Source organism: Cavia porcellus, unplaced genomic scaffold, assembly GCF_034190915.1.
Source record: "Cavia porcellus strain 051 isolate PalLab524CR breed Dunkin Hartley unplaced genomic scaffold, mCavPor4.1 scaffold_5, whole genome shotgun sequence".
In the NCBI taxonomy this organism is placed as follows: Eukaryota; Metazoa; Chordata; class Mammalia; order Rodentia; family Caviidae; genus Cavia; species Cavia porcellus.
In genome coordinates, this window is record NW_026947488.1 from 59583649 (window position 1) to 59605849 (window position 22201).

The 22201-nt window shown below is 42.2% G+C and overlaps 1 long non-coding RNA gene across 1 annotated transcript in view; it reads left to right on the forward strand.

Annotated features, from left to right (window-relative positions):
* LOC106029092 (uncharacterized) overlaps positions 1 to 22201 on the forward strand; it is a 50902-nt gene that overhangs the window by 15142 nt on the left and 13559 nt on the right. Inside the window, exons 2-3 of the long non-coding RNA XR_002788190.2 lie at positions 12379 to 12511; positions 12626 to 12849. This is a non-coding gene — a long non-coding RNA (uncharacterized LOC106029092). The remainder of the gene's footprint in view (positions 1 to 12378; positions 12512 to 12625; positions 12850 to 22201) is intronic.

A 22201-nucleotide genomic window follows, 5' to 3' on the forward strand; every position in this document is an offset into this window, starting at 1 on the left:
CAGGTAAAGGGTGACGCAGAGTCCTGCTACAAATCCTGACCATGACTAGTGAAGGAGCTAGCTTCTCTCTGGTCATACTTTATATTTCAAAGTGCCCAATATTCGTTTATTTTTTACTTTTTATTTCTTTCCCCAATATTCAGAAAAGACTGTAATAGTTAAGGTTATAAGAGGGAGCAGTAGGTTTTAGTTTTAACTATTATTTTATCTGCGCTGTAGGTGATAGCCTGTCATCTTAACATGCTGCCAAGTTGTCCTTTAGAGGTCCTATTCCTACAGAATGGCAATGGATAACAATGATAGGGTTATATAAGCAAAAATAGAAATAATGAGAGCAGACAGTATTTTATGATAACAGTTGTGATATCATTAATACAATTATGATGTCATTATTATAACAGAACCATTAGGCTCCTTTTATTGTCTCTAAAATACATTTAAACTCCTATTTTAGTTTAGTTAATATCCTTATCCAATTAAATATATTTAATGGTACAAATTCTCATCTAAATTTGCCTTTTTTGAATGCAAGTGCCTGAGCAGAATGTACTTGCTTATAGGTATTCTTTAGACAAAGCTAACATTCAATCTTTAATGTTTAGAATGACATTGTCTGGACTGCTTTTCTCCTTTTTGAGACAGGGTCTTGCTTTGTAGTTCAGTCTTGCCTTGGCCTGGATAGCCCAGGATGGCCTTGAACTCACATTCTCTTGCCTCAGACTCTAAGTCCTGGGATTATGAGCACAAGCCACCTTGCCCAGCTTGCATATTGCTTATGCACATCTAACTATCATAACACAATTATGTAACAGTCACATTAAACATAAGCTTGAAGAAAACCACAAACAATTTTGCCACCGATATGACAAGGTGTCTCCTAAATTTTACATTGTAGAGAGTTTGTACACTGGGAAAATGGAAAAGCATTTAATATACCAAGCAATAACTAGCATCACAGCTATCTAGAAGTCTTTCACGGATACTTAGTTTTTACTCTTAAGGTGAAAGTTAGATTCTTTTTAACAGATATACACGGTGGCACTACACTAAGGAGAATTTAAAACTACTTTTACACATTCTGTTAGTTTAGGAAACAGCATTAATGACCATTGAATAGGCTCCCTATTCACCGTGCTAATGTGTCTGACTTGTGTCATAACAAAATATTCATTTAGTGAAAGCCAGTAGATGCAGATCAAGTTTTAAATCGCAATGTCAAATTTAAAGAGATGTCAGGGGGCTGGGGATTTAGCTCAGCAGCATAGGCACCTGCCTTGCAGGCGGTCGTTAGTTCAATCCCCGGTCATTAGTTCAATCCCCGGTACCAATAAAAATGAAAAAGACAAAAAAAAAAAAAAAAAAAAAAAGAGATGTCGGAAAATTATAGTCACTTTGTAGGGGTAAGGGCCAGACGTAATGCATAATGTATTAAAGAGAACATATATTAATGACTTGATTTGCATTATGCTTACATAGTCTTAACTATAATTTTTTATAATTTTAAAACACCAGCTGAAGCTCAGACTTACAGCATATTCTGTCTTTAGATATATATATACATCTATAATCTCATTTATGTGGCATGTTATAACTTAAATTCAAAGTTGTTCATTTAACCAGTTATAAACTGATTATTGAAGACATTTTGTGAACATTTAAACTTTAATTCTTAAAGGCCATTTTTTAAGTACTCCAAAGCCAAACCCAAAACACAAGAAATTAGCTTGAAGAAACATGAAACCTTTGTTTCTTTACTTTATACAAATGAACCAACAGCATTTTAATGTCTTGTGAAATCTTGTTTCAGACATAGAACACTTTTTAATCTTTTAATTGTGGCCAACTTAATTGCATACCATAGTAATAAATTTTAAATAACTCTGTTGGGGTGTGGCCCAGTAAGACAGGGAGAAGCCGGGGAGGTCACTTCCCAGTGGACAAAGCTGAGTCAAACAGCTCGGCATTGCCCTTTCAGTCACAGGGAGCAGCTTGGTTTGGGAGCTGCCCAGGCCCCCAGTGCGCTCCACTTTTGGGAAAAAGTTTTTTCAAATATTATTTTAATATAGAATTATTGTTAGAAACTCAATTTTTAGTAAACTTAGAAATGTAGTTTTGAATTTTTATATGTATTAATAATTCATAAAAACATTTAATAGGCCAAAATATATTTTTAAAAACTTTAAGAGGGCAATATATGAATTTCTGCTTAGCAACTGATGACCCAGATGTTGTGAACATTTATAAACATTAGTCCTATATATTTATTTATTTTAGTCCTATATATTTATTTATTTTAACAATTACTTTAAATTGCTCATGAGAACCAAAGCATAGTACAGTTAGCATTCTTTTTTTTTTTTTTTTTTTGTCTTTTTTCGTTTTTATCGGTACCAGGGATTGAACTCATGACTGCCTGCTTGCAAGGCAGGCGCTTATGCCGCTGAGCTAAATCCCCAGCCCTATATATTCTATATCTTAGGGATTTAGCTCAGCGGCATAAGCGCCGGCTTTGCAAGCAGGCAGTCGTGAGTTCGATCCCTGGTACTGATAAAAAACGAAAAAGACAAAAAAAAAAAAAAAAAAAAAGATATAGAATATATAATCCTAAAATGTATAGATATAATCTTAAAATATATAAGATATGCAATCCAAATATGCTATATATAATTTTTAATCAAGGAAAACTATTTTAATTTATTGTATATAAAAACAATGGACATTACATTTATAAAACTGATCTTTAAGTTAAATATTACCCTAGTTGGCTAACAACCTGAGTAAAGCTATGTTACCAGCTACAGATATCTTTGCTCTTACCTTACCGCCCAATTTAAATTATTTCACCAGTATGCCATACAAATAAAAAGCATTTGGGCCAATATCACAAGTATCCATTTATCTATAAGCAAATTTACACAGAACTTTTGCAGGATGACTTATATCTTAATGTTAACATAGGTATTAACCTAAATCATGTACCCTTTATATCACCAAAGTTTATGTGGAAATTTTATATGACACTTGAGCCTTACAGTTTTTTGTCTCATTTTGTTTTGTTTTACTTTCTAATATTTATGTGAATTTGATAATCCTTGAGTATGTACTGTATATAACCAGTTTTTGTTTATATGCTTATTTGTTCTACGGAAGGCCCTAAGAGTCAGAAGTCTGAAAGGGCAAAAATAAAAATTGAAATTGATATGAATTCAAAAAGTATTTTTAGGTAATCCCAGCACTTGGGAGGCTGAGGCAGGAGGATTGCTGCGAGTTCGAGGCCAATCTGAAATGTATAGTGAAACTCTCTGCTTCAAAAAGACAAGAAAACAAAACAACAACAACAAAAACATATTTTTAAAATGAAGCATCCTGGTACTGATAAAAACGAAAAAGACAAAAAAAAAATGAAGCATCCACAGGTTTACACAATTATTAAAAACAACTTAACTGGCAGACAGACAAGAAAATGTACATAACACATAAAACAATTATGTTAAATCTGAGTGTGCTTTTAGATATTATCAGCCAGGTTGAATTGTAAAAATTCTTTTCTTAGTTTTAGGTTTGTGTTTTTTTTATACTCTCAGCTACTCTGAGTAACTTTTTACTCTTAGTTAACTCTGTAGACTTATAGTCAATAAGAGTCAGAAAGAGGAAGAGAGAAGGATTGTGAGATTCTTCTTCCCTTCCCCTCCTGATTGCAAACCTGAGTTTGAGCACTTGGCTCTTTGCCCTTTAACTTACCTTAGGAGGAAAATCAAACTTGTAGAATCCTCCATCTTAAAACATGGCCCCAAGTTTGTAAAATACAACCTAAAAGTGACATTTTGGGGACAAACATTGAGTCACCCATAACTATTTAAGATGCAACCCACACATTTAAGATCTTCCTTGTGTACTTTTGGAAAGAGGTACAGAGAAGGGGAAAACAGAGAGAGAGAGAGAGAGAGAGAGAGAGAGAGAGAGAGAGATTGAGAGAGAGAGAGAGAGAGAGAGAGAGAGAGAGAGAGAGAGAGAGAACAGAATTCCAGGGTCAGGGGCTGGGGATTTAGCTCAGCGGCATAAGCGCCTGCCTTGCAAGCAGGCAGTCGTGAGTTCGATCCTCCGTACCGATAAAAAAGAAAAAAAAAAAAAAAAAAAAAAGAAAAAGACAAAAAAAAAAAAAAAAAAAGGGCTCTATAATTCCAGGGTCAGATTTCCTGAACGGAAGCTGAAGCTGCCTGTGAGTGACAGCTCTGTCCTGTCTTCTGTCCTGACCACTCTAGGCATTCCTGCTGGTCACGGAGAAATCAAGAGCTCACGTGCAAGACAAGCATTCTTGTTCCTGGCAGATCAGAAAGGCAGGGGAAAAATAGAAAAGAAAAAATGAAGTTACTCACAACACTTCCGCTTTACTCAAAAATTGTTACCTCTAGAGGCCTGCAACACATGCAAAGAACTCACAGAGGCCTTTAAAAGCTGGAGATTCCACTTAGCAACTGTAAATCACGTATCAATTTAGATAGGGAGAAAAACCTGAGGTGAAAATTACCTTAAGAGCACCAAAACCAAATAAAATAGAGAGAGAGTAGAAGCTAGCATTAGAGAAGTGATCCAAGGAGGTCCCAGAAAAATACCATTAGGCAGAGGTAGATGGGCAGTCCTCAGAACCAGGGAGGTCCTGACCAAAAGCGGCAAAGGGCTCGAGTGGAGTCTGTGCCACCAGTGATGGCGAACCTGGGAGCGCTTTCAGTGATACGGACAGCCTGCTGCAACATGCGTGCCACAGGTTCGCCACACTGCTGTACTCACAGAGTCTGTGTGACAATGACCTGGCCCTCTTTCCTTTCCTTTCCTTTCCTTTCCTTTCCTTTCCTTTCCTTTCCTTTCCTTTCCTTTCCTTTCCTTTCCAACAAATAAAAATTGTTTATGTTTATGAAGTGTACACAATATTTAGAAATATATATATGCACATTGCAACTAAACTGAGTGAATAGGGATTTACTCACAAACTTAGTCATTATTTTGTGGTTAGAACACTTAAAATCTCTCTGAGAGATTTTTATGTAGTGTGATATGTAACACCTAGTGATTAACCCTAGTCACAGGGTTGTACAGCAGGTCCCTTGGACTTATTCCTCCCAGCTGACTTCCATGTCCTTTGGCCAGCATTTTCCCAAGCTCCCCCCACCATCTGGTGCCTTTCTCACTATTAGGATTCTGGGTCCCCAAGCCTGAGTCCACAACACTGGTCAGGGAAAAGTGATTTCCAAGATTAAAAGGACCTGTGTTTTTCCAGAGGATAGCATTTCTGCGTGTATTAGATAAATATGAAGCAAAAGCTTTGCGGGTACAGCAGAAGTGACATGGAGCTTAAAGAATGAACTCGCCTAATGAGAAATGTTAGCTGGGTGGGGCAGTCACATCTGGAATCCCAGCACTCTGGGAGGCTGAAGCTGGGGGTCACAAAAAGCCCAGCTTGGGCATCTCGGTGACTTAGTGAGATCCTGTCACAAAATAAAAAGGGCTAGGGATACAGCTCAGCACCAAGGGCCTGTTCAATCCCGTTGGGGAGGGGAAGACTGGGCACTCCCTGACCGAGGTTGGATCTCTCTCCTTGGCAAAGCCTCAAAGTCCCTCCAGGATGGTTCTGCCAGCTTTCTTTCCTTCTCTTTCCACTTTAGATTCCTACACCTGTTCTTCCAAATACAGCCTATTGATGGGGCTTCTGAGTCTTGGGATGTGCTGTCTTTTATCCCTGTAATGCCCACCCTCCCTCACCTTTCTGAAGGATTCTAACTTACCCTTCAATACCTTTTCAGAAACTTCCTTCTTCTGTGCAACTTTCTCAATTTTGTTTGGCAATGAGCTAGTTACATCTTCCCCTCTATCTTGAAACACACATTTAATTGAATTCCAATTTGGTAACTCATAGCCCAGATCCTCCTATTTCCTTGTCTGTCTCCTTATGTGAAATATATCTTCTCTTTTGGTACCAGGAATCAAACTCATGACCTCACGCTTCCCAGCAGGCACTATGCTGCTGAGCTACATCTCAGGGCCCTGGAATGTACCTTATTTAACTCATGATATCAGAACTTTTTATTGCAATAGTCTCTGTTCAGTACTAATAGAAATACAATAATTATAGTTATTGTTTATGTTCTCATTCAATCCTCACAGCCTCCCTAAGAGAAAGAAACAGCTGACATGCCCATTTTAGACAAGAGGAAACTGAGGCTCACAGAGATTAACTGGTGTATCACACAGTTGGTAAAGGGAGGAGGCAGAATTTGAACCCTGGCTGCTTAACTTTTGCACTAAATCTTTAACTGCCTGTGGCTCGCATTCTTGGAGTATAGAATTGAGCTGTGCTCCTGGTGGGTGGGTAAGGGGACTTGTGCCTAGGATTATGGGCTGTTTTTTCAAGGCCACAAGAATGGAAAAGCAAGAGGAAGGAGAAAATGAGTTCAGTCAAATGCTTTGTGCTTGTGGAATCTCTGGCTTTTTTCAAATTCTGGGGGGAGAGACATGGTAGGGACTGTGTTTATTCCAAGTATGTCAAGACAATTAGGGACTGTACTATTTACATGCAAAAAAACAAAAACAAAAACAAAAAAAACATCCCTGGCAGCCAGCACCTGCAAGCTAGAGGCCAAGAATTTGCGAGATCCAGATGCCGGAGCTGGAGCCCCAGGCTGGGGCCAGCAGTGCTGAGGTGGGGCATACTTCCGCAGGCAGCACTGGACCTGGCCCTGGAATGGGCCTGCCCCTCCTCCCTGGAAAGGGAAGTGTACTGCCTGTCTCCACCCAGACCTCTGCTGAAGCAGCCTTGTGTTTGAGGGTCTTGAGGCTGCACAGAGGAGCTTCTTCCTTGGGGTCCTGTTGGCTCAGAGCTCTGCAGAAACTCGTGGCAGTATGCTCATCCAGGGATCCTAGCTCTCTGGAAAAATGCAGGCAGGGTCTCTTACTCTGGTTAATTCATTTGTTCATCCATTCACCACCCATTCATTCTTTCATCCCCATGAAAGTTTTGAGATCCTGCCAGGCCCTGAGGTAGGCATGGAGCCGGCCTCCTGGGGCTCTGAGCATGGAAGAGGACTGTACCACTCCTTCCCTGGCAGTGCTCCCTACTCATTCTCATGAAACTCTTATCCTCTCAGAGTCTTACCCTGAGTCAGTGACCAGGACCCTCAGCTCATGGCCTCCTCTTCTACTAGCACCCCAGTCCCATCCTGCCAGTCCACAGCCTCTGCTCTAGCTGTTCCCTTAGGGAATGTTCCTTCCAAGGGTCCCAGCTCACTATCCGTGGCTACAACCAGACCCACCCTCCACCCCCAGTTCCACTTTACCCTACTCTTTTTTCTGCCTCGGTTTCCCTGGCATTTACCATCTTCTAAGATTTCCTGTCATTTCCTTACTTATGGTATCTGCTGTTTCCCACTGATCTGTGGGTCCCTTCGTGGAATGCAAGCCTTCGAGAAGGTTCCCAGATGTGCGAGTATGTAGAAGTGTTTGATCAATATTGGTTGAATGAATTAAGCAAATAATAACACAGATAAGGGTAGAATTACCCCATGATAGGTACTGGATTGAGAGAATGAGTAAAATGTATTTGGAGTATGAATAAAATGAAGACTGAGATCCTCCAGCTGAACTCTGTCACTTTGTGTTTGCTTTTCTTTGAAATAGTATTCAGTGTTTATAAGTGTCCTGCCTGGCCAAGATTATTCCTCTCATTTTTGTCATCATCATGTTTTTCCTGTGGCCGTGGCCTCGGAAGAGGAGAGGACTTGGATGGTAGGCCTGTGGCCCAAGGCTCTGTCCCTGGCATTCCCTGGAGGGAAGGCAGTGAGGGATGGTTGGTGTCCAGGCACGTATGTGTCAGGCAACAGGAGCCACTAAACACACCCAGAGGCGGAGATAGTGGGATTTAGAACAATTGTAAAAATACCTGGCATGCCAGCCAGCAGGAAGGCAGACAGTGGATTCATGAGGTTCTCAGGGCTCTGTTCCTTCCTGTGAGCCATGAGAGAGAGAATTCTGGGAAAGGGCACAGTGTGTTGGGTATACAGGAGAAGGGGCTTGTGCAGAAGCAGGACCTGGTAACATAGGAGGGTCTGCTTGTGAATGTCATAAACTGGCCAAACAACTTGATCCCCAGGACCCCACCAGAGATGGAAAAACCCACTTCTCTGAAGCCAGAGGACAATGACATCAGAGGGCTAATGCATCAGAGAAATTACGTGTCAGTCAGAGCCCTGGCAGCAACCAGTACCATCTGGGGTGGGGACGGCGGATCATTTTGTGCTCAGCGGGTCCCCTTTCTTCTGTCCCCCTCCTTGGACATCTTCAGACGAGGATCTAGCATGCCTGCAGTCTTTGGCCTGATTGATGAGCACCTCTTCCAGAGACCAGGGATGGACCTCAGAAGAGCTGCATGGAAGCAGACTGGACCATCTGTGTGCCTTGCAGTACTGGATCACCCGGCAGCATTTTTCTGCTGTCCTAGTAGTGGACCCAGAGCTCAGCTCTTTTTGGTGAGCAGGGAGGTGAAGCGTGCAGATGGAAACGGCCTAGTGCTAGGTCTGTGGCTAGGAAAGTGTGAGGCCATCTGCAGGGGCTGGGCAGGAGCTTTGGTGACCAAGGAATAAGGTGGTAGATGGAGGGACTGGGCAGGTCCTCGGAGCTCACAGGAGAAGGAGTGCCTGGAATCCTGCCAAAAAGGACTCCACTGCCACTGCTACCGGATCTAGTCAAACCAGCCCTATCTCAAGCCAGAAGCTTCGCTAGCCAGTCTTGATGTCTGTGGTTCCAGCAGGAACATTCCCAGGTGAAGGAGCCATTCTGGGCACCAGGGCTTTCGAGGAAGGCCTCCAAGACGTGTTGCCATTTTATCAGGAGGCCCAGGCAGAAGAGCATCGAGCCGGAACTAAGGACAGAGACAGGAGCCACATCTGCAAGAAGACCCAGGAAAAGAGCTGCTATTGGTGGTGACGCCTCAGCGACAACAAGGGATTGGACTCGTTATGATTTAAATCTAAACCGTCCCAGGGGGTTGGGGATTAAAAAAAAAAAAATCTAAACCGTCCCCTGAAGCCACCTCTTCAGAGTGGGGACATTTGGAAGGTGACTGGATCGTGGAAGTTTGGCTCCCTGGTTCTCCTCCGCTCAAACTCTAGCACAGCCTCCCAGTAGAAGACACCCTCACAAATGCAAGGAAAAGCTGGGAAGGGCAACTCTAAAGTGAACACACAAACAGCGTAAAGCCGGGAAGACTGCCTTACAGTCCAGATCAGTAGGTCCTGGAGTGGGTATTTGGAGAGAGCCAACAGTTCCATCAAGGACAAAAGGAGCCAACAGCCAAATGCATTTCTCTGTGCTACACATCTCATGCCCATTGAGCCTACTAAAGGCTCCTGTAGAGAGTGTCTAAGTTCCCCCAACTCAGCACTGCTGAAGTTTACATACGGGGAATCTGTTCCATGTATGGGTGACATATGTGTGACAGCAGCTTACATTGCTCAGAGCTGGGCCACTGGACAGGCTAGGATCTCCTTTCTGCCAGATGGGCCACATGGCTTCAGCCAAATAATTGAGCCACCCTGGATCTCAGACATGACTTGAGAAATAAGTTGCCCCAGCGGTGAGGAAAGCAAAGTGTGCTTTCTGCTGAGAGTCTTTGGACCTGTGTGGCTTCCACATCACCCCTCTGTGGTTCTATATAGTCTAGGGCCATGGGACAGGAGCAGGAGTGAGTCCTTGGGACAGTACTATGCTGGGAAGCACTGCCAAGAGCCCAGCAGGAGCCTTGTCTGCTCTACCCATCCAAAGACCAGCTGACCAAACAGCCTCCTTCCAGGTTGCAGGAATTTTCTGGGGTTCACTTGTCTTGGTGCCCCTCTCTCCAGCCATACTGAATTCCTGCCAGCTCCTACTCTGGCCTCTCACTTTGGTTCAAGTCCTATCCTCAATCCCCTTTCTCCCTGCCCACTCAACCTGTGGTCTCCACTGGATGCTCCTCTGCTGTGCGATTTCAGGGCTCTACCAGATCCCCAGTATCAGCTCTGAGATTCCTACAGAGCCTCTGCCTTCTAGCATGGTCAGCATTTTATGGTCCAGCTGCAGCAGGCTTGGACTCCTCCAGGGCAGAGCTGCAGCACTGTCTGCACCAAGCAAGACTTTAGAGGAGGGGCTGACCATGGTGCCTGGGCATCTGCTTCCTTGTTCTCTTTTGCCCCTCTGGCCCTGCTCCTGATGTTACCCTCTTGCCCTCCTCCTGTGGAGGATTGTAGACTATGTCATCCTTCTGTTGCTGAGAATGGTGACTGTCCTGCTTCAGTCCCCCCATCAGACAACTCTCTCTCTTAGGAACACAGAGAATGCACATAGACTGTGGCTTGGCCCTGGCACAAGGAGCAAGTAAGGAGTGGCAGGGCACTGTACAGGGAGAAGGGCAGGGAGTCCCACTCCTCCTGCCTCATGGGCCTTTTTGGTTTATGCCAGTTAGATGTGTGCAGAGGGTGGTGGTGTAACTCTTGGCTAAGGCAGGCTTGGGAGCCTGCGCATCACTGGCAGATGCTGAGCTAAGTGGTGGCAGGGATAGAGCAGGCCATGGCTCAGAAGCACAGCCAAGACTGCCTGGCAGCAGACGGGCACAGGGGACCTTGGGTTGCTGATGAGAATCCAGGCTCAGGGCGAGCATCCTCCTTAAGCTGGAGGTACGAGTCAGGCTGAAGGATTGAGGCAGATATAGGGAAGAGCAAGGTCCGAAACATGGCCCTGAGGCCTCTAGATTGTCAATACGAGCCCAAGGGGGTGCTAAGCAGGAAGGACCAGGCAGGATGGCAAAGGTACATTGAGAAGCCAATGGGATAGGCCTAAGGTTTGGTGATCATGTGTCTTATATCCTGATATTAAGGATCTGGGTGAGCCTGGATGTGATCCCTCCCATGGTTACTGGCCAGCAGGGAATCTGCTGGAGTGGGTTCCCCGGGAGCAGAGCTGCCCACTACCAAATTTCCGCTTACATCCCTGCTGTTTGGCTAGCTCTCTTGTAGGTCCCCACTGAGAGCCTGAGTTGCTGAAGAAATAGCACAGCACACAGCAGTGTGGGCCTTCAAGTGGGGGTGTAGGTCAGATTGGGTGAGTCTACAACTCTTCCAAAAATGCACCCTGATCTTGCCACTCTCGGCCTGCAACTCTGCCCTAGTGCCCTCCCTGCAGACAGCGGGCAGCGTCAACTCTGGCTTCAACCTACTTGGCCCCCATGACAGTCTCGTTCCCTTTTCAGCCACACTTCTCATTCACTTCCATGTCCCAAGCACTGGAGCATTTGACTGTGGTATTGAAGGTTATCCTAGCGGCCACTAAGTATTGTTCACCCTGCACTTGCTACTCCAAGTACCCTGACCCTCATTCAGCCTGGTATCTCTACCTTGCCCGCAGTTTCACAGCTCCTACCACCTTTTTCCTGCCCACTAGGCTGGCAGAGCCCTGATGTGCCACTGTGACAAGTCACAGGGGTTTGTGGCAACAGTCCCCATCTAGCAATTCCCTGCTCACCTAATCGCAGGGTCCACCTGCTCGGCCAGGTGCCTGCTCACCTGGCTTCCTAAGTGTAGGTGCAGGGTGCTCTGATGGCTTGGTGGGCCTGGATGTGAGGACTTGATCACTGTGGGTTTTGCAGCTGGAGTTGAGACCTTCCATGCTGTTCCCATTAGGCTCTTCTTTGGGGGCCCAGCTTTCTGAGTCCTCATTCACCTGTGGGCTCTTCCTACCCCAGGATCATCACCTCTCGCGTCTCCTTGCTTTGGCCTCCTCTGTTGGATACTCTACTTGGCCTCACCCATCCCTCCCTTCTCCCTGAGCCTGTCTCAGAGCAATATGTCCTGATCTGAGCTTGCTGTGCATCTTGTGGTCCTTTATGTGACTTTGCGTGGGGTAGATCAGGCTACCACACCCACTGCTACCTCTCTCGCAGGTTCTTGTGAAATCTCATGCAAACAGTCATTTGTATACTCACAACTCTTGTTCTCAGGCTCTGCTCCATAGCAGGCCTAGGCTGCAGCTGGGGCTGCAGCATGAACAAGCCAGGCCCTGACCTCAGTACTGTCACATCTGGTGGCAAACAACTTTCAGGGTCTTATATTTATCATTGCCTTTTTTGCAGGAGGCTAAGCAAGGTGCTTTGGGGCTGGTGGGCAAGTGAATTCTTCTGTCCAAGAGGATGAAGCAGAGCCTTTACAGATCCTCTGGCTATTTGACCTCTGCCTTTCACTGCTCACACCCTCCCCGTGGCCTCTGTGGTGTCCATTGACCACTGAACACCTCTTTGGAAGTGTGTCCAGACAGCCCTGTCTAGAGCTAACTTCGGACTCTTTGTCTCATCATGGTTTCTAGATGACTTCCTGGCTGCCCTGGATGGAGGATCCTTCTGTTTGGTGCACTGAGATCCCAAGCTGGTACCTGATGCTCACTGACTGCTTGAGAAAGAAGGGCTCTGACCTCCAGAAGAATACCCCTCTGGTGCCAGGTGACTGGGCTTCCACAGAGGTCCTTCCCATTGAATTCTCTGCCTTTTCCCTGTGTGAACCGAACAGCTAGCTTATAGCCTTTTTCAGTTGTGAGCAGGTATGTTTGTTGCCAGGCAGCCACTCCAGACTCTGGGAGTTGAGACCTGGGAGCAGAGAGCATGGCACCCACAGTGAAGCCAACCTGTCACGTAACTGCCGGCTGGCTGTGACTGCTGCTGAGAGTCGCACTTGGGAAATGTGGGGAACTGATCTTGGCAACAGAGCCCAGGTGTGGATGCTTGAGAAGCTGAGTTGTCTGCATGGCTGAGTTCTCTTTTCACCTGCTGGCCACTTCCAGGTGAGTATCCCAAGGTGTGGAGTGCATGCTATGAGTGAAAACCGGGCTGCCATGCTAGCTTGGTGGAGCAGTTCTGACAGCCCCAGTACCCTTATGTGTCACCTCCTCCAGGAACAGATGGTCCTTACTGCCTCAGCTCCCCAGAAACTGCCTGCTAGTATCATTCTTTCAAGCCTGGACCACAGGCTTTTCTATCTGAATCTTCTTCCTTTTCCCACCTGGGCTCCGGTCCCAGGAAACATCTCTGCTCCCCACCAGGGCAGTGTTCAGACACATCCCATGCCTAACTATCAGCCTTCATACCAATTTGTCTAAAATACTTCTGGTCCTCCGTGATCCCTTCCATACTCCACGCCCCGGGGAGATTTACCTATGGTCCTAAAGCCTGCAGTAGAAGCCTCCACTTTGAGGCCCTGGCTGACCCCTAAACACAGCAGAGCTCTCCTGCTCTGTGCTTCACGGCAGCAACCCCATCACACTGCTTGTGGGTTTCACTCTCATCATGGCTCCTCATAGGAAAGAATGTGGGGCTTCTCTGATATATCTCCGGGGTTCAGCAGATGGAATTCCTCAATAAACTTTCAACAAATCAGCTGTCATTGTCAGGATGCCTTTCATGACAAGGTAAAGATAAAAAGAGTTTCTTTGGGACGAGTCTGATAACTACAGGGAGAGAGGGTTTGGGGTAGACTCAGAGACAGCTGGAACAAAAGCACCTGGACCTCTCACCTCTTCAGCTCTTGTTTCACTTCCTTCTCGAGGTGAAAGACCTGACCAATGACTACAGAACTTTCTACTTACCAATCCAAAGGGAATGGATCCACCTTTCTACATCTGCATTGAAAGACTCAAGAAAGGACTGGCGGTAGAGCCCAGATGCAGAATATTTGCTTAGCATGAATGAGACCCTGGGTTCAATCGTCTGCATGCTGATTGGCCCAGCATGAGCCAGTTGCCCAGCCCCGCACCCACTATGAGGAAGGTAATGAAGAGTATGGCAGTGTCTGTTCGAAAAGCATGCCTAGAGATGGTTGGAGCAGGGTAAAGAAGTATCCTAGGACACAGTGGATTCTCTGGGCAGACAAAAGAATGCTGACCACTTCATGAGTAGTACGTGAATGAATGAGTGAACCAGGGGCTGTGCATGTCCTTACAGACCACGGTCAGCTTCTGGAGTGTCTATGAATTGTTCTCATCGGTTCTTACCAAAGTCCTGTGAGCCCACATTTCACAGATGAGAAACAGACTCAAAGTCATACAGTGAATCAGAGAGCCAGGATTTCACCTTGTGGTCCCTGATGCATGTCTTTGGAGGTTTTCCTCCCACACAGGAGTGGTCAGCCACTGGAGAAAGGGGCAAGTGATTTCCTGGAGAGAAGAAAGGGATACTCTGCTAAGGGATAACTCTCAATGCATTTCTGCACCAATTCTTGGTAAATATTCTCTTGTCTTAGTCAGCACTGCACACAAAAAACCTAGCTGCTGCTTTGGGGATTTGGAATAGTTTTAGTGGTAAACTATGATCCCAGCAATGATTACCTTAGCTTGTGACTGGATCCCTAAGGGACCAGAACATCGGGGTCAGATATATAAGAGACAATCTTGATCGGAAGTTTAACTCAGTTTCTACCTCCCACTCACTGTCATATACACCAAGGAACCCCCTGCTTTTTCCTGAACCTTTACTCTAACTCCTTGCGCCGTTCCCCAGTGCACCCTAATCTGCTGCTATCCTGGTCTGCAATTAATCATTCGTGCTCCAGGACCCAGGGGCTCATGGTGGCTTGAAAAGGTGGCTTCACTGTCTCCTCACTGTCTGCCCCCTTGTACCTGACTGTTACTCCTTCCATGAAGAGGTCAAGTCTGCATCTATAACTCTTGAATTCGGGCTTGCCTGTGACTTGCTCTGACTGGTGGAAGGCAGCAGCCCAGTTTTCAAGAGATCTTGCAGCTTTGCTCTTGTCTCTGCTGAGCCTGCTGAGCTGCAGGTGGCTATGCCTGGGCTAGCCTGCTACAGCAAGGGAGGTCATGTGGGATAGACAAGCGCAGTCCTAGTAGAGGCTCACCAGGCTGACTGATGACAGCCAGCATCAAGAGTCATACACATAAATAAAGAATAAAGCCACCTTGGGCTTTCCAGGCTAAGTCAAGACAGGAGACTGTAGCCACACCTGAGACCAGGAGAAGACCTCCCAGGTGAGCTTCGTGGTGGCCAAGTTGCAGAACTGTGAACAAATAAAACAGTCCCTATTTTAGACAGCTAAGTTTGGAAGTGGTGGGTGCAGGGTAGTCCTTACCTGTAACAAGTTAAAGAAATGTTCAAATTCTGGGCTGGGGGTTTAGCTCAGCAGTGTAAGCACCTGCCTTGGAAGCATGCATTAGTGAGTTTGATCCCCGATATTGATTTTAAAAAAAAGTTCAAATTCTAAGCCTAGCACCAGTCAATGGGACCCTTTTTGGAAATAATAGAATCTTTGCAGATATAATCAATTATGATGAGGTTATATTGGGCTGGGTGTAGTGTTGCACACCAGTAGCGCCAGCACTCTGGAAGACCAAGGAAGGAAGATCACAGTTTAAGACCAGCTTGGGCAATTCAGTGATTTAGTGACTTAGCCCTAGCTACTGGCTTCAGGACTGTGCACACATGGAGCCCAAGTATATTGCTCAGGGTTTTCTTTGAAATGAAGGGGGATGTGTTTATGTGCACATATGTATGTATATGCTTTTTTCTGCACATGAAAGTAGTTTATGAAATTTTAAGCATGCTTTTAAAAAGTATGAATAGTGCTGGGGTTTTAGCTCTGTGGTAGAACACTTTCCTAGCATGCATAACCCTTTGGGTTTAATCCACAGCGGGCGCACACACACACACACACACACACACACACACACAGTATAGCAAAGTGAAAAAAGAAAAGAAAAGTTACCTATATTTTTGTCTTCTAGTCTACTGCCAACATTTTTTTTTCTTTTTTTTTTTCTTTTTTTTATTTTTTAGCACCAGGAAATGAACTCCTGACCTGGTGCTTGCCAGGCAGGTACTTATGCCACTGAGCTAAATCCCAGCCCTAACATTTTGTTTTTAAATCCTTGTATTTAGGGGCTGGGGGTTTAGCTCAGCAGCATAAGTGCTTGCCTTGCAAGCAGGCAGTCGTGAGTTCGATCCCTGGTACCGATAAAAAGGAAAAAGACAAAAAAAAAAAAATCCTTGTATTTAGCTGAGCATGATGTACACTGCGATCTCAAGCATTCCAGAAGGCTGAGGTTGGAGCCTAGTCTGGGCAACTTAATGACTTAACGGGACCTAGTGTAAGCCCGTCTCAAAAATAAATAAAACCCTAAAAATAGAAATTAAAAGGTATAGCTTAGTGTAAAGGCCCTAGATTCAATCCACAGTAACAAAGAGAGAGAGACAGAGTCAGAGAGAGAAGAAAAGAGAGAGAAGAGGAAGGAAGGGAGGGAGAGGAAAGAAAGAATCCTTATTTTTTATGCAAATATTTACATATATTTTTTCAAAGCTACAAATAGGGTCACGCCATGTGTACTGATTGTGCGCTATGCTTTTCACATGGCAAGACATCACGGACACTGTTACACATCTGTAACTATGGATCTGCTCATTTAGTATATACTAGTTGAAAGTTCACTATGTGTCCGCTACTTTACATAATGCCAGGAAGCAGTGAGGAAAAGACAGTGCACTAATAAGTTGTCTTCATGAATCTTGCAGCCTAGCAGAGGAGATAAACATTAAGCCACTAATTACATCACTAGCTTTTTTTTATTTTTTATTTTATTTTATTTTTCTATATTTAGTCACTAGCTTTTTGCTTTGGAAGATTCCGAAACTTTTAGATTTATAGAAGATGTGCAAAATTGAGGCAGAGTTCTCATATAACTTTCACTCAGCTTCCCTGAACATCTCCCTTACTGTAATTTCATCATATTATATTGATGAAACTAAGAAATGCACCCTGGTACTGCACTGTTTAGTCAGCACTCACCCTTCCACTTTTGTATCTGCCCTAGAATGTGATCTCACGTTTCACATTGCATTCGATCGTCATGTTTCTTGAGTCTACTCCCATGTGGGACAATCTTTGCTTTTCTTGTCTCTCATGAACTTAAACTATTTTTTTGTTTGGATGTGCTTGCAATGCATAATTATTATATTCCAAAACTATATTTTCTTTTTGTACCTGGAATCAAACTCAGAACCTTGTGCTTGCTAGGCAGGCGCTGTGCCACTGAGCTATATCCCAGATCAGTTAGTACATTCCTTGTGGAGACTTGGTGTGTGTGTACATATCACATCTTAATCTTTCTTACTGCCCCTTTCTCCCTTCTCTCCTTTCATCTCTTGGTCACCATTTCTTCTGCAAAATATATGTCTCTGTATTATTTCCTGTTATCTATGTTTTGATTTTGATTTGTATTTTTGGTTTCTGATAAAAGAGAAACCACACGATATTCAAGCTTTTGTATCTTATTTATTTCACTTAACATTATGGACTCAAGGTACATCCATTTTCCTACAAATGACCCAAGTTTATCCTATTTAAGGCAGAGTAGCACTCCATTGTATATAAAAACCACATTTTCTATACCTATACATCTGTTAATGGGCATCAGACTGTCTCCAACATGTAACTATTAATAATTATGCTGCTATAAAAATAGGTATGCATGTGTCACTGTAATATGATGCCTTTTACTTTTGGGGGAAGATACCTAAAAAGGAAATAGCTAGGTGGGCTGGAATTTCTAGTTTTAGTTTTTTGAGGACTCTCTATACCAATTTCCATAGTGGTTGTACCAGTTTACATTCCTACTAACAGTGTATATGGCTGCTTTTTACCCTGAAGCCTCACCAGCATTAGTTATTATTTGACTTTTTGGTGATAGCCATCTCAGTGTTCTTTCAATTTGCATTTCTCTAATGGTGAGAGATGTTAAATGTTTTTGCATGAAGACTGGCCAATTGTATTTCTTCTTCTGAGAAGTGTCTATCTCAATTCTCCATTTTTATTGGATCTTTTATTTGGGGAGCTCTATTTTTTTTGAGTTTTTTAAAAATATTGTACATGTTAGTCCTCTGTCTGATGAATAACTGGCAGTTTTTACCATTCTATACATTGTCTCTTCTCTCTGTTGGTTGTTTCCTTTGCTGTACAGCAGCTTTTTAATTTTTACACGATCTCATTTGTTGATTCTTGGTGCTATTTCTTGTGCAATTGGAACCCTGGTTCAGAAAGTCCTTGTCTACACCTGTGTCTTCAAGAATTTTATCTATTTTGGGGCTGGGGATTTAGCTCAGCGGCATAAGCACCTGCCTTGTAAGCAGGCAGTTGTGAGTTCGAACCCTGGTACTGATAAAAACGAAAAAGACCAAAAAAAAATTTTTTTTATCTATTTTGTGTTCTGTAGATTATTTCTGTTTTAACATTTAGATCTTTGACTCATTTTGATTTTAGTTTAGTACATTGTGAGATATGGATCTAGAGTCTGTCTTCTGCACATGGAGAGTCAAATTTCCCAGCACCATTGTTCAAGAGGCTATCTTTCCTAGGGAGTATGTTTTTGACCCTTCAAATCACATAGCTGAATGTGGCTGGAACTGTTTCTGCATCCTCTATTCTGTTACATAAATCCAATTGTCTGTTTTTGTGCCAATGCCACCCTATTTTTATCACTGTAGCTTCGTAGTATAAATGATTCCTGCTTTGTACTTCTTGCTTTTGCTATGCTGTCTATTCTCTTTCCATATATATTTTAGAGTTGTTTTCTCTAGTTCTGTGAGGAACGTTACTGATATTTTCATTGGGATATTTACATGAATTTTGGAGGAATGGTTATTTGGACAATCTTGATTCTGTCTATCCAAGAACAGTGGATGTCTTTCCATTTTACAATTTCCCCTTTGATTGCCTTTCTCAAAGTTCTACAGTTTTCATTGTAGAGAATGTTGACTTCCTTGGTTAACTTAATTCTTAAGTATTTAATTTTGCTTGATGCTATTGTGAATAGTATTGTTTTCTTGATTTCTCGCAGTGACTCCATTATTGTGTACAAGAATGCTATTGATTTTTGTGTGTTGGTTTTTTATCTATTGAATTTGGTTATTAATTCTAGGAGTCTTTTTGGTGGAATTTTTTGGGTCTTGTGTATAATCAACCGTGTCATCTGCAAATAATGATAATTTGACTTCTTCCTTTCCTATACATATCCTTGTTATTTCTTTCTCATGCCTGATTGTTCTAGCTAAGTTTCAAGTACTATATTGAATAGACGGGGTAATTGTGGACATTCTTGTCTTTTCCTGATTTTAGAGTGAAAGCTTTAAGCATTTCCCCCATTTAACACAAAGCTGGCAGTAGATTTGTCATAAATGGTTTTTATCAGATTGAAATAAAGTCCTACATCTCTATTTTCCTCAGGTTTTTGTTTAAATCATGAATGGATGTTTGATCTTTTTCAAAGAATTTTTCTTCATCTATTCATATAATGATGCGATTTTTTCCTTGCTTTTGTTTGAGTGATGTATTATTATATCAGTTGATTTCCATATGTTGAACCATCCCTCCATTCCTGGGATGGAACCTACTTTGTTAGGTGTATGATCTTTATGAGGATTTGTTCCATCCTGTTTGCCAGTATCTTATTGAGGATTTTTATGTCAATGTTCACTAAAGAGTTGGCTTGTAGTTCTTTTTTTTTTGGTTGAGTCTTTCTCTGATTTTGAAATTAGGATAATGTTAGCCTCCAGGAATGAGTTTGAGAGTACTCCTTCCCTTTCAATTTCCTTAGAGTTTGGTAAGTATTGCTGTCAGATCTTTCCTGAAGTTCTCATATAATTCAGTGGTGAATCCATCTGGTCCCGGACTCTTCTTAGTAGCTATTGTTATTATATTTCAGTTTCATTTTCTATTATTGCATTGTTCAAGGTTTTCATAACTTCTTGGTTCAGTTTTGGTAACTGACATGCATCTAGGCATCTATCATTTCTTCTGAAGTCTCCAATTGATGGGAATACAGATTTTCAAAGTAGTTACTAACAATCTTCTAGATTTGGGTGGTGTCTCCATTGTGATTTCTAATTGCATTGATTTGGGTCTTTTCTTTCTTTGTTTTTGTTTTTAGTAAGATTGGTTAAGGATTTTTAAATTTTGCTTAATGTTTTGAAGAACCATCTTTTTTATTTAAGGAGAAAAGAAACAGAAAAAGGGTACAAGTAATACAAAATTTAAAAAATAAACAGTAAGAAATCACTAGTTACTAGATTACATATTCTCATCTTAGACATAGTTGTTCAAGTTACAAAATTGAAGCATATAAAGTGAACTTTCAAACAGTGAGAGTGCAAACAGTTTTGTTCAATGATCCAAAAAACTCAGTAATATGGTTATCTATCTTATACACTTAAACATATATGCAGTTATAATCTGTAGAGCACTTTCTTTTCTTTTCTTTTGTACAATGACAATTATACATTTTGGGTTTATTACTCCCACAGTTCTTATTACTTTTTTTTGAAGAGAGTAAAACCAAATGCAACTTATCAGAACAGAGTCAGTCAAATCAAAAGGATGGACATAATAGATAATGTAAAAACAACATACAAGGAGATCAACAATGGTTACCATACTGCCTCTTGCTATTTTAAGAAGAATTGCCAGTTATAATAAAATTGAACAAAATAGTAAAGAATAAAACCAAAGCATTGGAGACATTACAGGACTTTAAAAGAAGATAATAGTTAACCGGAATAGGCATCATAATGATTCTTATTGTCTTCACAGTTTTGCCTTTACTTTCGAACTTGGTACTATCAAGCAAAGCAGAATAGGGGAAAATCAGTCAAAACAAGATGGTGAGGGCAATACAGGATTTCAAATCAAGTTAATAGGAAATCAAAGTAGGTTACTATAATGTATCCTGCTATTTTTTATTTATTTTTCCCTTAATTAACAAGATAAAAAGAAAAAAGTAAATAATTTTTTAAAAGGTGGGGGGGGATTGAGATAAAAGAGGGCATAACAACAAAACAGCGCAGGTCAAAGCATAACTGTTTAAGCAAAATAGTGTTTCACCACAAGATATCCTGACATAAAAATAGTTACCATAGTGTCTCTTTCTTTGAAATCTTTGAGTATAACTTCGTATACTGTAGCACCAAACATATCAAGACACTATAAAACCATTCAAGAGAATGACATTATTACAGGGTATTTAGAACCAATTAACAGAAAATAAACAATGGTTTTTGTATAATCTCCTTGTCTATAAAAGTTTTTACTTATATTATCATATATAATAAAATCCAATAGGATACAACCTTTTAAGACCGATGGAGACAGAAGAACAAAAGCTTGATGGGACTTCAAAACAAAATGACACTAAATCAGCACTAGCTATTGTGATGTCTTGTTTTCTCCAAAATAGCTGTTCCTACCATCCGATCTTCTCTGCCTCATTTCTGTTGAGCTCTTTTTCTGTCATTTGTTGTCAGTTCGTCTTCTTCATTTCGCTTTCTGCTCCATTCATTGTGGTCTCTCTGCCACTATTTCTGGAATCTTGGTATTTTCCTTTTTTAGAATATCCTGCAGTATTCTCTGTAAAGTTGAATCGGTGGTTGCAAATTCCCCTAGTTCTTCTTTATTCTGGAAGCACCTTGTTTTTCCATCAATTTCTAGGGACAGTTCTGCAGGATATATCAATCTTGGCTGGAGGTTATTATCTTTCAAAGTTTGAATTATTTCCCCCCACGCTCTTCGTGATTTGATGGTTTGTGCCAAGAAGTCTGCTGTAATTCTGATGGGTGTTCCCTTGTAAGTGATCTGTTTCTTGTCTCCCATGGCTTTTAATATGCTGTTCTTATATTGGATTTCTGGAATTTTGATTATTATATGCCTGGGTGTAGCTCTGTTTGGGTTGTAGGTGGCTGGGGTCCTGTATGCCTTGTATATCTGTGTATCTTTACCATTTGCTAAATTAGGGAAATTCTCTTGGATTATTTCTGTGAATAGTTTTTGTATTCCATTTGTTTGTGTCCCTACTTCTTCTTTTATGTTCTTAATTCTTAAGTTATAGATCCTCTTATCATCTTCTAGCCTTTGTATTGTTGCTGTTTGTTTTTTTGTTATTTTTAAGAAGTTTTTCATTTCATGCTCCCATATTACAAATCTGCCCTCCAGTTCAGATAATCTATCTTTAGTTTCTTTCAAGCTGTTATGCCAGTTTTCAATAGAGTTTTTAGTTTCCTGGTAATCTCTTTGAACCTGCTTCACGTATTCTGTTTTCTCTATTTTCTCCATCAAACAATTCTCCCCTTTTTTTCTGTTCTTCCATT